The sequence below is a fragment of the Narcine bancroftii genome, chromosome 1, assembly GCF_036971445.1.
Source record: "Narcine bancroftii isolate sNarBan1 chromosome 1, sNarBan1.hap1, whole genome shotgun sequence".
NCBI classification, from domain to species: Eukaryota; Metazoa; Chordata; class Chondrichthyes; order Torpediniformes; family Narcinidae; genus Narcine; species Narcine bancroftii.
The window spans coordinates 35064221-35080258 of NC_091469.1; the positions used below are offsets into that span (position 1 = coordinate 35064221).

At 42.9% G+C, this 16038-nt stretch overlaps 1 long non-coding RNA gene across 2 annotated transcripts in view; it reads left to right on the forward strand.

Moving 5' to 3' along the window:
* Window positions 1-16038, forward strand: part of LOC138765387 (uncharacterized) — a 120234-nt gene that overhangs the window by 83885 nt on the left and 20311 nt on the right. The window contains exon 6 of one of the 2 annotated variants that reach the window (XR_011358558.1): window positions 5050-5264. This is a non-coding gene — a long non-coding RNA (uncharacterized lncRNA). Of the gene's footprint in view, window positions 1-5049; window positions 6493-16038 lie in introns of those variants that run through there. The other variant, XR_011358557.1, reaches the window with a different exon arrangement.

Sequence of the window (16038 nt, forward strand, 5' to 3'; positions counted from 1 at the left end):
TCATAAATAGCTGAGGCTCCTCCACTGCTCACCGGGGAATCCTCTTTGTAACATCTTGCTGATCTGAAAAAAAAATTCCATCTATTCACTAGTCTGCTACACAAATGAATATTTTAACTTCAACAACTTGAGCATTGTGACATTGGCAAGGTAACCATAGCTCTGATATCAGAAGCCACACAGAACTGTCCATCATGCCTTAGGCACTACCCAGCCTCTCCAGCCTGCCAATCAGGTGTGTGCCTGCCCACTCGTCAGAGCACACACTGTCATTGGCTGGCCCTGTACCTCACAGCCCATGCTCAGCATAGCGGGATATTTAAACCTGAGCAAACCATTGTTCATTCTCTTTGCTATGTGGTCAAGCCCTACACTTGTTCCCAGTTGTTGTTGCCACAGAGAATGCCATCTGGAGGGGAATACAGGTAAGGGGCTAGCAATCCTTAGGTCGACCATGGTATTACTGGCAACCCAGTAGATACTGGCATTTTAGCCACAGACCTCCGTTTACTTAGGGTTAGAGGCCAGTTAGGGTACCTCATCCCGAGCTAGGTGAGGGTTCAAGCACATTCCTTTATCACTTAGCCCCTTTCCTCATTTGGGATTCCAAGGTTGGAATATATATACACGTGTGTGTGTGTGTGTGTGTGTGTGTGTGTGTGTGTGTGTGTGTGTGTGTGTGTGTGTGTGTGTGTGTGTGTGTGTGTGTGTGTGTGTGTGTGTGTGTATGTGTGGGGTGTGTGTGTGTGTGTGTGTGCGAAGCTGCTTGTATTTGAACTTTTTAGCTTAACCTGTGTGTAGGTGTTGTCATCGATTAACTGTGTTTTCTCTGGGACTGCCCCAGCGTCCTTTTTACTGTGTGCTGTTTTAATAAAGCACATGTACTGTGTCCAGACTCACTTGCCTGCTGAACCCAAAAACAAACGCTTTTCAAGCACCTATCTCATGTCGAAACCATTACCTACCTTGCCAGCTGTATCTGCAAAGTACTTTAATCAATTTAACCAGTGCAATGTACATTAGGTGACATAGACTTCATCAAAATCAACGTCGTATTCAACTTTTTTGGCTATGGCTCCCTAAAGACTCTACTCAAATTTTATGGGTCCCCTTCCATGTGAAGCAGTCAAGTTTAGTTTGTTTCTTCTATATTTCCCTCCTTCTTCTTTGGCTTGGCTTCACGGACGAAGATTTATGGAGGGGGTAAAAAGTCCACGTCAGCTGCAGGCTCGTTTGTGGCTGACAAGTCCAATGCGGGACAGGCAGACACGGTTGCAGCGTTTGCAGGGGAAATTTGGTTGGTTGGGGTTGGGTGTTGGGTTTTTCCTCCTTTGCCTTTTGTCAGTGAGGTGGGCTCTGTGGTCTTCTTCAAAGGAGGTTGCTGCCCGCCAAACTGTGAGGCGCCAAGATGCACGGTTTGAGGCGTTATCAGCCCACTGGCGGTGGTCAATGTGGCAGGCACCAAGAGATTTCTTTAGGCAGTCCTTGTACCTTTTCTTTGGTGCACCTCTGTCACGGTGGCCAGTGGAGAGCTCGCCATATAACAGGATCTTGGGAAGGCGATGGTCCTCCATTCTGGAGACGTGACCCATCCAGCGCAGCTGGATCTTCAGCAGCGTGGACTCGATGCTGTCGACCTCTGCCATCTCGAGTACTTCGACGTTAGGGATGAAAGCGCTCCAATGGATGTTGAGGATGGAGCGGAGACAACGCTGGTGGAAGCGTTCTAGGAGCCGTAGGTGGTGCCGGTAGAGGACCCATGATTCAGAGCCAAACAGGAGTGTGGGTATGACAACGGCTCTGTATACGCTTATCTTTGTGAGGTTTTTCAGTTGGTTGTTTTTCCAGACTCTTTTGTGTAGTCTTCCAAAGGCGCTATTTGCCTTGGCGAGTCTGTTGTCTATCTCATTGTCGATCCTTGCATCTGATGAAATGGTGCAGCCGAGATAGGTAAACTGGTTGACCGTTTTGAGTTTTGTGTGCCCGATGGAGATGTGGGGGGTGCTGGTAGTCATGGTGGGGAGCTGGCTGATGGAGGACCTCAGTTTTCTTCAGGCTGACTTCCAGGCCAAACATTTTGGCAGTTTCCGCAAAGCAGGACGTCAAGCGCTGAAGAGCTGGCTCTGAATGGGCAACTAAAGCGGCATCGTCTGCAAAGAGTAGTTCACGGACAAGTTTCTCTTGTGTCTTGGTGTGAGCATGCAGGCGCCTCAGATTGAAGAGACTGCCCTCCGTGCGGTACCGGATGTAAACAGCGTCTTCATTGTTGGGGTCTTTCATGGCTTGGTTCAGCATCATGCTGAAGAAGATTGAAAAGAGGGTTGGTGCGAGAACACAGCCTTGCTTCACGCCATTGTTAATGGAGAAGGGTTCAGAGAGCTCATTGCTGTATCTGACCCGACCTTGTTGGTTATCGTGCAGTTGGATAATCATGTTGAGGAACTTTGGGGGACATCCGATGCGCTCTAGTATTTGCCAAAGCCCTTTCCTGCTCTCGGTGTCGAAGGCTTTGGTGAGGTCAACAAAGGTGATGTAGACTCCTTTGTTTTGTTCTCTGCACTTTTCTTGGAGCTGTCTGAGGGCAAAGACCATGTCAGTAGTTCCTCTGTTTGCGCGAAAGCCGCACTGTGATTCTGGGAGAATATTCTCGGCGACACTAGGTATTATTCTATTTAGTAGAATCCTAGCGAAGATTTTGCCTGCAATGGAGAGCAACGTGATTCCCCTGTAGTTTGAGCAGTCTGATTTCTCGCCTTTGTTTTTGTACAGGGTGATGATGGTGGCATCACGAAGATCCTGAGTCAGTTTTCCTTGGTCCCAACAAAGCTTGAAAAACTCATGCAGTTTGGCATGCAGAGTTTTGCCGCCAGCCTTACAAACACCCTTTTTCAGCAGAGGGACAGCCTTAAGACCTCCTGGATGCATCCCCGATCCAAACACTGGCACCTCCTGGACTACATCCTGGTGCGAGAAAGTGACAAACGAGATGTGCTCCACACCAGGGTCATGCCTAGCGCGGAATGCCACACTGACCACCGGCTGGTTCGCTGCAAGCTCAACCTTCACTTCAAGCCAAAACCCAGGAACAATAAAGCCCCCAGAAAGAGGTTCAATGTTGGAAACCTGCAGTCAGACGAAGCGAGAGGAAACTTCCAGGCAAACCTCAAAGCAAAGCTCGACGATGCAACCCGCCTCACGGACCCGTCCCCTGAAACCCTCTGGGATCAGTTGAAGACTACCATACTGCAATCCACTGAAGAGGTACTGGGCTTCTCCTCCAGGAAAAACAAGGACTGGTTTGACGAAAACAGTCAGGAAATCCAGGAGCTGCTGGCAAAGAAGCGAGCTGCCCACCAGGCTCACCTTACAAAGCCGTCCTGTCCAGAGAAGAAACAAGCCTTCCGTCGCGCATGCAGCCATCTTCAGCGCAAACTCCGGGAGATCCAAAATGAGTGGTGGACTAGCCTCGCCAAACGAACCCAGCTCAGCGCGGCCATTGGCGACTTCAGGGGTTTCTACGAGGCTCTAAAGGCTGTGTACGGCCCCTCACCCCAAGTCCAAAGCCCGCTGCGCAGCTCAGACGGCAAAGTCCTCCTCTGCGACAAGATCTCCATCCTCAACCGATGGTCAGAACACTTCCAATCTCTTTTCAGTGCCAACCGCTCAGTCCAAGATTCCGCCCTGCTCCAGCTCCCTCAACAGCCCCTAAGGCTTGAGCTGGATGAGGTTCTCACCCTGGATGAGACATATAAGGCAATCGAACAACTGAAAAGTGGCAAAGCAGCAGGTATGGATGGAATCCCCCCAGAGATTTCCCTCCAACCAACTACTAAATAACATTAAAAATATTGTATGACTTCAGATCATGTTCCCCTTTAAAAGTTCCGTGGGCCCCGGGGTGGTGGTGGGAAGGGTGTGTTTATGGCCCCATTGAAAATAGCTGTATCTAAATGTCCTGTTCTTACTTTCAGAATAACAAATTCCATTACTCCTCCAACAGCTCAAATTTGGTTAACTGACCTATCATTTTCTCTTCCTTTCTTTGAACAGGCATATTACATTTGCTATTAAATGAGCCTTTGAGACCTTATCAGAATCTTGGAATATCTCCAACAATGAATCATCAGGTTTATTGTCATCTGATTGCACATGTACAACCTGACGAAACAGCGTTCTCTGGATCTTGGTTCAAAACACGCAGACACATTCTGTAGCAAGACATAACACACACACATACAAACAAGCAATACATATGCAGGACAAGTATTTATAGATGCAAATAAATAAATATTGCTTTGTAAATATGAGAGTTTCATATGGTTAGTGAGAGCAGTTCCTTTTGTTGTTTAACATTCTCAATGCCGATGGGAAGAAGCTGTTCCTCAGCCTGGTGGTGCTGGCTCTGATCCTCCTCTATCTCTTCCTCAATGAGACCAGCTGAAAGGTGCTGTGAACAGGGTGGAAGGAGAGCTCAATCATTTTGTATGCCCTCTTCAGACAATGATCCCATTAGATCACATTGATGGAGGGTGAGAAATCCCTGTGATCCTCTCTGCCATTTCTATGCCTTTATTTATCGTTCATACAATGCTCGCACTGTAAAGGTGAGATAGTGTTTCTCCAGGACCACAGAGAATATTTACATAAATGTAAGTTAGAATTGAAATTAAACATTGAAATATTAAAATATTAAGATGTATACAGTAAAATTTCATGGAAATTCATGGTCCATCTATTTTAGAGCTAATAGTTTGTCATCAAGTCTGTCACTGTCGAAAAATGATTCTCAATGTTGTTGAAAGGAAATATTTAAGGCATCAAAAATATTCACTTTTTTTAATATACTTAATTTGTATAAAGCATTACAGTTGGAGACCTAGAGTCAACATATCAAGTGTCAGAAGGGTCTGACAACTTCCAACTTAGAATGTCAAGGCAGGGAGTTAGGTCCAAATCTTGCAAAATGACTATTCCCTCAGGATGATTTTCCAGGCAAAATTGACAAACCTAATACAGCTAACTCAGACTTATTATGGATTTAATTTTCAGATGCTTGATCAGATGAAGCAACAACAATCCACAAACTACAAAAATATGAGAATATTAGAAGACCAGCAGTGAGCCATGCAGAGGCTGACAGATGAAGATAAAGAAATATCATGTCACGAAACAATCCAATCTTCCAAAAAGTCTGAGGAGATATGGCATGTCATTGAATAATCTATCAAGCTTCAGCAGGTGTATTGTGGATTGAGTACTAACCGGTAATGTCACAGCTTGGTTCAAAAATTTAAGTGCCCAACAACACTGAAAACTGTAGAAAATGTTGAAGTCCATCATGCACTCTGCCTCAGGCAGGCAGCACAATGTCATAAAGAATCCCCATCACTCTAGTCACATTCTCTTCACGCTGCTCCCTTTAGGCACAAGGTTCAGAACCATGAAGTCCAATTCAATTTATACTATTGTAGTTGGTGTAGCTTACATACTGTAGTCATTGAACAATAAGACTCTGACAAACGGCACTTGTTCCCAATCACACTTCATTTTGATTGTGCACAAGGAGACCAGTCAAACAAACTGCTCTGAAGAATTCTGTGCAGCTAGCTCCCTTCTATAAGCAATTCTCCAACAGGAACTGTATCTGCTATCAAACACCCTTAGCTTTGAAAGTTACCAAACATGATTTAACTTGAAGCCGGGAATAACCAATAACAATTGCAAGCTAACTAATTATCCATTACATGCTTTTTTGGTCAAATTATGTTGTGCATCAACAAATGCAATCAAGGACATAGTCACTGAATGATCTTTTCATATTTTGTTTTGCAAGCAGCATCGTTTACTGTGAAGGCATTGTTTTTGCCTTATTATTTTCATTGCAAACTCAGCTATAATCAGTTCCTCCCAAATGTCCACCTGCCCATTCTTCCACAGAGTTGCTTTAGATATTTCTTAACCCTTAGAGTGTTGTAGTTTCCACCGTACCTGTACAGCAACGTTTTTAAATGGGTATGTCAAATCTTCGGCAGCAGAACAGTCCATTCATTTCAACTGATTTATGTTCAAGTTTATTATCATCTTATTGATAGCTTGGCAGTCCTGATTTTGATGCTCCTGTACCTCCTTCTTGATGGTAGTTGAAGATACTGTGCACCGGATGGAAAGGATCTTCTATCATTCCTTGATAGATAGCCCTTCCAGTAAAAGTCATCTATAGAGGAAAGGGAGACCCCAATGACCCTTTGTATAAATTTCCAGTCTGATGCTTTGCAGCTACCAGACCACACAATGATGCAGCCAGACAGGACATATTCACTTGTGCTCCTGTAAAAGGTCAAGATGTGGGCCTTGCCCTTCTCATCCTCCTTCAGAGGTGTTGGCACTGCTGTACCTTCCTGACTAATGAGGAGGCATTGTGAATCCAGGATAGATCGTCCTTATATGCACGCCAGGGAGATTTGTGGTCTCCACTCTCTCATCATTGGAACTGTTGATGTTTAGTGCAGAATGGTTGACCTTCATCCTCCTGAAGACCACATTCATTTCATTTGAATTATCTTCATGTTCTACACAAATTAGAGTTAAAGAGTGAAAGCTTATCAAATTGTTTATCTCCCTGAGCTGCTAAACGAAATGCTCATTAAATACGCTCAGTATTTCAGTAATATTCCTTGATTCTACTAATGCTCTTTTTGAAATGCTCAAGAAATAAAATAGGTTGAGAAACTCCTCCTGTGCACTGAGTAAAAGTTCATCCTGTGCCACACTTTGCATAACACATCTATTGCTCATGTAGAAAATGTTATTTTGTAATCATTTATCATTGATAATCAATTTGATATGTGTACTGACAATAACCACACCAGCAGTGTGAGTATAAGACAGCTTTAATAAACTAATACACTAAGAGGTCTTGTCTCTGCAAGACGAACATGGAAGGCTAGACTGCAGCACTGGACTGCTTTATGTACAAAGTCACCAGGATGGCCCCTGGTGACCTAGTGGTGTAATTACATATGACTACATTCACCCTCCCTTAAAAAAAAATTGTTATTCCCCCTGACCCCCCGCCCCCCCATCCACCACTTGTTTGTAAGTTCATAAGTCAAAAAATTTTCGTGGCTTCCATTGCCTTCTAAACCTCCTTGGTAGTGGTATAGGGGTGGGGAGTGCGGTTTGCCTTTCGGCCTTTCTTGGTGGAGGTGTGGGAGTGGGAAGTACTAGATGGCCATGTGGCCGTGTGGGCTGGGGATCCTCTTGTACGGGATTAGGTCCTGCCATCAAGTCTAGGGTGGTGATATTTTGTGGGGCGGGCGTACCCAGGGTCCTGATTTCCGGGGTGGGTGGTATAGTCCTCTGGGGTGACTTGATGGACGACTGTTCTAGTGACTGCTGCTGCGCTCCTTGTTGATCTGTAGACATCTGTGTTTCCTCCGCGTTGTTCACACATCCGGCCGGCACAAGATCCCTGGTGGCCACCAAGTCTTCTCTTAGATCTGGGAATGTGACAAAGGAGTACTGAGGGTTCGCGTGCCTCAACTCCACTTGATCCAACCAGCGGGTCCGCTTTGTGGGATCTGCAGTGCTTCCAGAGGAGAACAGGTCCAGGTGTCATCATCCACTTAGGCAGCACTGTGCCCGTTGTGGCTTTCCTTGTGAAATAAAAGATACGGTCATGTGGAGTCATGTTAGTGGCAGTACACAACAAAGAACTTATAGAGTGTAGGGCTTCTGGCAACACTTCTTGCCATCTAGTAACAGGTAGATCTTTTGCTTTTAAAGTCAAGAGGACTGTTTTCCAGATAGTGGCATTTTCCCTTTCGACTTGTCCATTCTCCCTGGGATTGTAACTTGTAGTGCGGCGGGTAGCAATCCCTCTTTCGTGCAGGTACTGCTGTACTTCTGCACTCATGAATGCAGCACCCCTGACTGAGTGTATGTAGTTCGGGTACCCAAATATGCTGAAGATGCATTGGAGACATTTTATAACAGTGGCTGCTGATACATCAGAACACGGGATTGCGAAGGGGAAACGGGAATATTCATCTATTATGTTTAGGAAATAGAAATTTCTATTATTGGACGGGAGCGGGCGTTTAAAATCGAGGCTAAGGCCCTCAAAAGGTTTGGTAGCTTTTATCAGGGTGGCTTTGTCTGGCCGGTAAAATTGCGGTTTGCATTCCGCACAGATTGGGCAGCTCTCGTTCACTGACCTCACTTCCTCTACTGAAAATGGGAGATTTTGGATTTTAATGAAGTGAAACAGTCTCGCACCCCCCGGGTGGCCCAGCTCATTTTGCAAGTTCTACAACTGGGACGTGTGGTTAAGGATGGCACAAGTGCCTCTGAACAGCGCATCTGAGGGCTCGTTGAATCTCCCGGGGCGGTATAGAATATCGTAGTTAAATGCAGGAATTTGTCATTCTTAATTCTCCCCCTGTTCTGGTTATCGAACATAAAAGCCACAGACCATTGGTCCGTGATGAGGGTGAAGTGTGTGCACGCCAGATAATGTCACTAGTGCCTTACTGTTTCCACAATGGCTAGGGCCTCCTTCTCTACTGCTGAGTGTCTTACCTCTGACCCCTGTAGGTTTCATGAGAAAAAGGCCACCGATCATCCGTCTTGGTTTAGGGTGGCTGCCAGAGCCACATCAGATGCGTCTGTTTCTACTTTAAACGGGATCGACTCATCTATGGACCGCATAGTAGCTTTAGCGATATGTTCCCTAATGTCCCTGAATGCTCTGGTGGCTGGTGGGCACAGTGGGAAAACGGAGGCTTTTATAAGTGGGCGGGCCCTGTTGGCATAGTTGTGGAACTATTGGGCGTAGTAAGTGAACAGTCCCAAACAGCTTTTTAGTGCTTTCAGCGTGTGTGGCACTGGGAGGTCTAGGATAGGGCACTTATGGGCTGGGTCTGGGCTGATTTCCCCATTTTGCACTATGTAGCCTAGGATTGGCAATTTCCTGGCGCTAAAGACACATTAGTCCCTGTTGTATGTTAGGTTCCTTTCCTTGGCTGCCTGGAAGAAGCGTTTTAAATTCGTGTCATGATCCTCCTGAGTGTGGCCACAGATTGTCACATTGTCTAAGTAGGGGAACACCACTTTCAGTTGGAACTCATCTACTATTCAGTCCATTTCTCTCTGAAACAGGGACACTCCATTGGTGACACCGAAGGGAAGTCACAGAAATTGATACAGCCTGCCGTCTGCCTCAAATGCCGTGTAAATGCACATTTCTAATGTGCAGTTGATGCTATGCTACCTTCAGGTCTATGGTGGAGAACACCTTATACTGTGCAATGTTGTTGACCACGTCTGCTATGCGTGGCATGGGGTAGGCATCTAGTTGTGTAAATTTGTTGATTGTCTGTCTGTAATCCACTACCATGCGCAGTTTTTCTCCTGACTTTACTACAACCACCTGGGCTCTCCAGGGGCTGGTGCTCTGCTCTATGATGATCTCCTGTAGTAGCCTGTGGACCTCTGTCCTAATGAAGGCTCTGTCACTCGGGCTGTACCTCCTGCTCTTTGTGGCTATTTGTGTGCATTCTGGGGTCAGGTGTGTGAACAGCGGAGGGGGTTCTATGTTCAGGACAGACAGGCTGCACTATTGTAATCCTTTCTATCTGGCACTGAAAATCTAACCCCAATAGTACCGGGGCACAGAGGTGAGGGAGTACTAGTAATATGAACCCTTTGTATTTTGTGCCCTGGATTTCTAGAGTAACCCTGCAAAGCTGTTTTACCTCAGCAGCAAGGCTACTGGCTGCTAACAGGATCTGGTGCTCACTCGGGCGTGTGGGGAGGGCAAGGCGGTTGACTAATCCCTGGTCAATAAAACTTTCAGTGCTTCTACTATCTATTAAGCAATTTACCCTCACATCATTAATTTTGATGCACACAGTGGTGTCAGATAAATTGTGTGCACTCGCCTGATTCATGCGTAGGGAAGCAAGTCTGGAGTGTCCTTCGTGTCCTTCCACCTGATAGTACTCGACGTCATATTCATCTCCTGAAGACTGTGTCCTCTGCTTTGTAGCATTTGTCCAAGATGGCTGGCTGCACATGGCATTCTTCTTCTCCTGTTTGTCTGTGGAGAAAGAAGAGCTTTCCTGCCTCTCATTAGCATGAGAATGGGCCTTGGCTGTGGCTTTGGGGCTTCTGCAGACTTTTGCATAATGACCACGTTTTCCACAGTTGGAACAGACATTTTATCTGGTAGGGCAGAGGGCTCTGGGGTGCTTTCTTTGTCCACAAAAAAAGCACTTGGGACCCTCAAGGTGTGCTGCTGCTGTGAATTCCTGTGAGGCAGAATACTTTTCTTTTCGCGTGGCTAGAGATTCTAGCAGTGTGACGTTTGTCCCAGCCCCAGGGTCCTATGAGTACTCCTCCCATTATTTCCTGGTGCCTTCTAATACTTCTGCAATAGTCTCTGCCTCATCAAGCCCCACCATTCCTTTCTCAAGCAATCGATGTCTCGTCTCAGTGGACTGTATGCGCACAACAATTCTGTCCCTAATGAGGTCCTCCGCATTCTCCTGAGCTGATACTGCTTTAAAGTTGCAGCCTCTCGCCAGAAAGAGTATAAAGTCTCTGGCAGACTCCCCAACTTGTTGTGACCTGGTCATGAGCCTGTACCGTGAATGGAGTTCACTATGCCCCTTACTGTAATGCCTCTGTAAAATGCTCATTGACTCTTGAGGGTGGTCTCCCAGCTGCGCTAACAGCAGCATTAATAGCTCTTTATCCAATACTTCAGCACCCTCCACGTAATTCAGAAAGCATCTCTGCCAGTGGTCAAAGTGTGTGCCGGCTCCAGAATTTCTGGGGTCGAGCTCCAGCCTGTCTGGTCGCAGCACATAGCTAAGCCACACTCTCTGGTCCCTTGGGTGTAGCAAGGGCAGACCCTGGGGTACTGGGAGCTGCTGGTAGAGCCTCTGTGGGGCTTGTGTCTGCTGGAGGAGTAACCTGGGTGCTTGGGGCTGTTGGCTCAATCTCTGGCTTTGGAAAATTTGCAGCGGGCTTAGGGGGATCCCTGCGATAGCATCAGGGCTTTGTGATACTGGGGAAACTGCTGCTGGGGGAATGACGATAGTGGTGTCTGTTTTCCCTGGCTCTGGAGTGGTCAGGAATTCTGCACATATGTGGCGAACGGGAGCACAAATTGTGGAGATCCTTCCACCCGCGCTTGTAGTGGCCCCTTTCTGATCGGACTGGGGTTTAGGGTCGGCGGCACCTGTACCGGCGAACCCACAGACAGGCAGGGCTCTTGGGCATTTCTTACCTGCCCTATCTACTTCTATGGTCTTCCCTGCATTCCACTATGATTCCAGTACAGCGGTCCCTCGCCATCTCTATCCTCGGATGCACGTGTGTGCTAATCGTGCCCGGATTCCATTCCTCAGGAAGAGTCTCCAAGTGGTCGGGAATGCGCACTGGAGCAGAAGCAGCTACCATCCTAGTAGCTATCATATTTGTTTATTAAATTGTACTGACAATAACCATACCAGCAGTGCGAGTATAAGACAGCTTTAATAAACTAATATGTACACTAAGAGGACTTGTCTCTCTGCAAGACAAACCTGGAAGACTATACTGTTGCTCTGGACTGCTTTATATACAAGGTCAACCCTCGTGACCAAGTGGTGTAATTACATATCACTGCAATTATACTAGATGAGCCATTTTGTATGTTGCACATCTTGTCAGCCAGGTGATGTCTTAACTTTAAAGTTAACTACTCAGTCCTATGTGTTTTCAGCTCCACAACCCTCCAAGATTTAAGCACCTTCAGAGTTAGCCCTTGTCACAGATAGTGACAAATTTAAGGCGTTGGCGACCTTCTCATGGATGTAGCTGTCAGTACCCCCCGAGTCTATTAGGCAACCAAGAGTTTCACCATTCATTTCCCCCTTCATAGTCGACCATTCCAGGCCATAACATCCCCCAAGCTTTATAATCAATTGAGCTATCACAGAGGAACTTTGTGCTGATCTCACCTCGCTGTCACTTGAAGTCAGTTCAGTCAGCTCGTCTGAAGATTCCTCATTTTCACAGTTGTCTTCCATTCCCGCAGCCCCACGATGAATTTTCTTGGCACTTCTTCGTCTTATCAGTGGGAGTACTTTTCACCTTACACGCTTTAGCAAAGTGGGCGAGTTTCCTACAATAGCTGCAGGTAGCAAATCGAGGCGGGCACTTCTGTCGGGTGCCAGCTGTTACCACAGAATTAGCATTTGCCAGGGATTCGCCCTTTTCTTCCTTCTGAGTTCCAGCACTCTAGGATAATCCCCTTTCGGTTTCTAGCATTTCACTGGAACACATAGCACTTCTCAGTGGTTTGGCTAGAGTGACTGACCGGTCGTATGTTAAGGGTTCCATCTCCAGCAGCCTCTGACGGACGTAACTGGAGTCAATTCCGTTGACAAAAGCATCCAGCTTTAAGGCATTGCAGTGTTGGTGCACCTTAACTGCTCTGACATCACATTCATTTGCCAGTGAGTCAAGGGATAGTGCATAGGCAACATCACTTTACCCAGGTTTCTGGCGTCTAGTCAGCAATTGGTCGTTCCATGGCGCCACATAATAAGCACTCAGACATTCCCGGGCTATAGCCAGAGTGGTAGCTCCTTGCGTTATGGCAAAAGGGACCTCACTCAGCAGGGAATTTAGGTGGCCCCACTGTATCGCCTCATCGGCCACATTGTTTCGAACCATGTAGTAATTGAAACAAGCAATTCAGTGGTTGAAAATTTCTCTCGCCCTCGGGGCAGACTGGTCGATTATCAGCTGCTCTGGCTTGAGTGCTGCTTCCATTTCTGCTAATAAAATTGAGGTGCCAGTTGATGAAGTAGAGAAAGACGATGTGGTCATACAATAATCGTGGCTTTTATTAGCAGAAACTAGCAGTACAATAATGAAAGACAATGAGTTCAGACACAGTTATACCCAAGGGGAGTGTCCTTAACAGTAGAGATAATGCACAGCCATTATTAGTACAGCAAGGCTCGCCAGAGGGGAGATAGACAGCTTAGCAGACATTCACCACACATATAAGTGGAGACCAAGTTTTTTGAAGTCTTATAATGTTCCTGCACTTCAACATTTAATTAACATTTGGTATAAGAGAGATTGTATAATTGGAGCTGAGGGTAAAATTACTTGTCGGACTCCTATATATAGAAATAGGATTATACCATTTTCAATGGATAGTTGTTATTTAAAGGAATGGGATTCTAAAGGTATTCTAAGAGTAGAGGATATTTTTAAGAAAGGAGTGTTTTGTTCTTTTAATAAATTACAAGAAAATTTTCATATTTCAATGAATTCAATATTTGCTTATTATCAAATACGATCTTTTTAAAAGAAAACTTTGGATAAGAAATTAAACACTCCAATTTGTCTAGATTTGAAAAATTAATTACAGAATCTTTAAAAAAGGATTTATATCAGAAATGTATAGTTTGTTGTAAGAGAAGATAAATAAACTTGGTGTTTTCAGATCAAAAAGTAAATGGGAGAAAAATTTACAACTTGTATTGGATAAGGATTGGTTAAAGATATGTGAAAATGTGGTAACTAAGTTGATTAATGGAAGTTATAACTTAGTCATTATAATTTTGTATATCAGTTATATTTGACACCGGAGAAGTTGAAAAGATATGGATTTAGGGATTAAGATTTATGTTTCCAGGGTGGAGTACAAAAAGGGTTTTTTTTTACATTTGGTTTGGTCATGTGAAAAGGTGCAAAATTTTTGGTTAAACATTTTAGAATGTTTATATAATATTCAGTTATTACTTGATCCTATTTTATTTCTATTAGGACTTATGACAGATTTAAGGGGATTGAAATTGGATAAATTTCAGATCGCTTTTATTTGTTTAACTTTAGCTGTTGTGAGAAAATGTATTGCAGTAACATGGAAAGATGATGTAAAGTTTAGTATTCAAAGGTGGCATAATGAATTGAAATCTTGTATCTATTTAGAAAAGATAATATATAGACTACATAATAATTATTTCTTTTTTATTAAAATGTGGAATCCATATTTAAAATAAATGGGTCTTAGTATATGTTAATTAGAATATTGTAATTATTTTTAATAACTTTTAAATATGTTATATTGAGGTATGTTAGACTTTGTATAAGGCTCCATTAGGTTATAGTAATGGGGGTAGCTTGGGGTTTTTTTTGGGGGGGGTGGAGGTGGAGGATATTTATTAATTTACTAATTTAAAATTATCAATTTTACTAATGTATTTTTGTAACAAGGGGGCTTTTTATGTTCTTGTTTGATTGTATTATCTTTTTTAAAAAATATTATAAATAAAGTTCTACAAAAAAATGGAAAAATGAGCATCATCATCTTAGTAAAAGTTTTCCTTCAAAACCTTAAAAATACAGATGGTGTGGCATTTCCAAATTTTAGATTTTACTATTGGGCAGCTAATATTAGATTTATCATTTTTTTTGATTCATTATAAGGATAGAATCGATTATTCAAATTGGATTAATTTAGAAATTAACTCTACTAAAAAAAAATGATCTTATTTTGATACTTGGAGCACCATTACCTTTTTCTGCTTCCAAATTACCCGATAATTTTGTTATTAAGCATACTTTGAGAATTTGGTTTCAATTTAGAATTTTTTTGGATATCATATATTTTTACCTGCTAGTCCTATATTACTTCTTTTTCTCCACCTTCTGTGCAAGTTAGGTTTAAAATCTTTTCAAGATTTATTTATTGATAGTAATTTAGCTTCATTCGAAAACTATCTCTTAAATTTAAACTTCCTAAACATTATTTCTTTGGATACCTACAAATTTAAGAGTTTTTTGAACTCTGTAGTGTTGAGATTTCCTCAAGACCTTGTTATAAACACAATAGGGATGATCCGTGATTTTAAATAAAATTTAATAAAAAGTTAATATCATCTATGTATGATTTATTATTAAAGTCTAGGGATAATTCCCAAATAACGTTAAAAAAGTATGGGAGAAAGATCTTCAACTTCCATTTTTGGATACTACATGGGATTCCATCTTAAAATTTGTAAATTCATCTTCTTTGTATGCCCAATACAGTTTAAGGCTTACTTTTCTAAAGCTCAATTGGCTAAATTTTACTTTAAAACTCCTCAAAATGTGACAAGTGTAAGACTATAAAGAAGGTACTTTATTCCAAATGTTTTGGTCTTGTTCCTTTCTTTCCATATTTTTGGGAAGATATCTTTCGTACCTTATATTAATTTCTCAATGTGAATCTGATACCTAATCCTGTAATTGCCCTTTTTGGATCAACTAAGACCACTGATTTGAATTTAAATATGTTTCAATCCCACGTAGTCTCTTTTTCCCCCTGATTGCTAGACGTTCAATATTGATGAGATGGAAAGATGCTGTCCCTCTGACTTGTATTCAATGGCTGATATGATGGCATGGGAAAAAAAATCACATGTTCTTCTACTGAAATTGATTTAAATTTTATAAGTTTATGGGGTCCTTTAATTAATTATTTTCACAATCTATAAGATCATTTGGATTTTGCTTTGTGAGTTTGCAGTTTCTTTTAACATTTGTGAAATTAAATGTATTTACCAGATAACTTCGGAAGGGAAGGGGTTAGAATTTGTAGTATAGTATAACAGTTTTTTTTAAATCGTTTTTCATTTAGCCATATGTTGTCATTGTTTAAGTGTTTGCTTCTTTTTTTTCTGTTTGATTGTTATGATATTGAGTTTATATATAATTATTTTATTTTTCTTATGTAACTTTTTTACTGGATATTCCTTTTTGTATATTACCTTTGATTAATGGCTTTTACTTATGTACCATTTCTGTAAAATCCAATGAAAATATTGAAAAAAATGGCAATCCTTACATAAGAATTCAATGAGAATGCTGAACGACCAAAGGAACTACTTACACTAACCATCCAAGACTCTTATATTCATGAACCAATATTTGTTTATTTATTTATTTGTATATACGAATACTTATCCTGCATATATATTGTCTGTATGT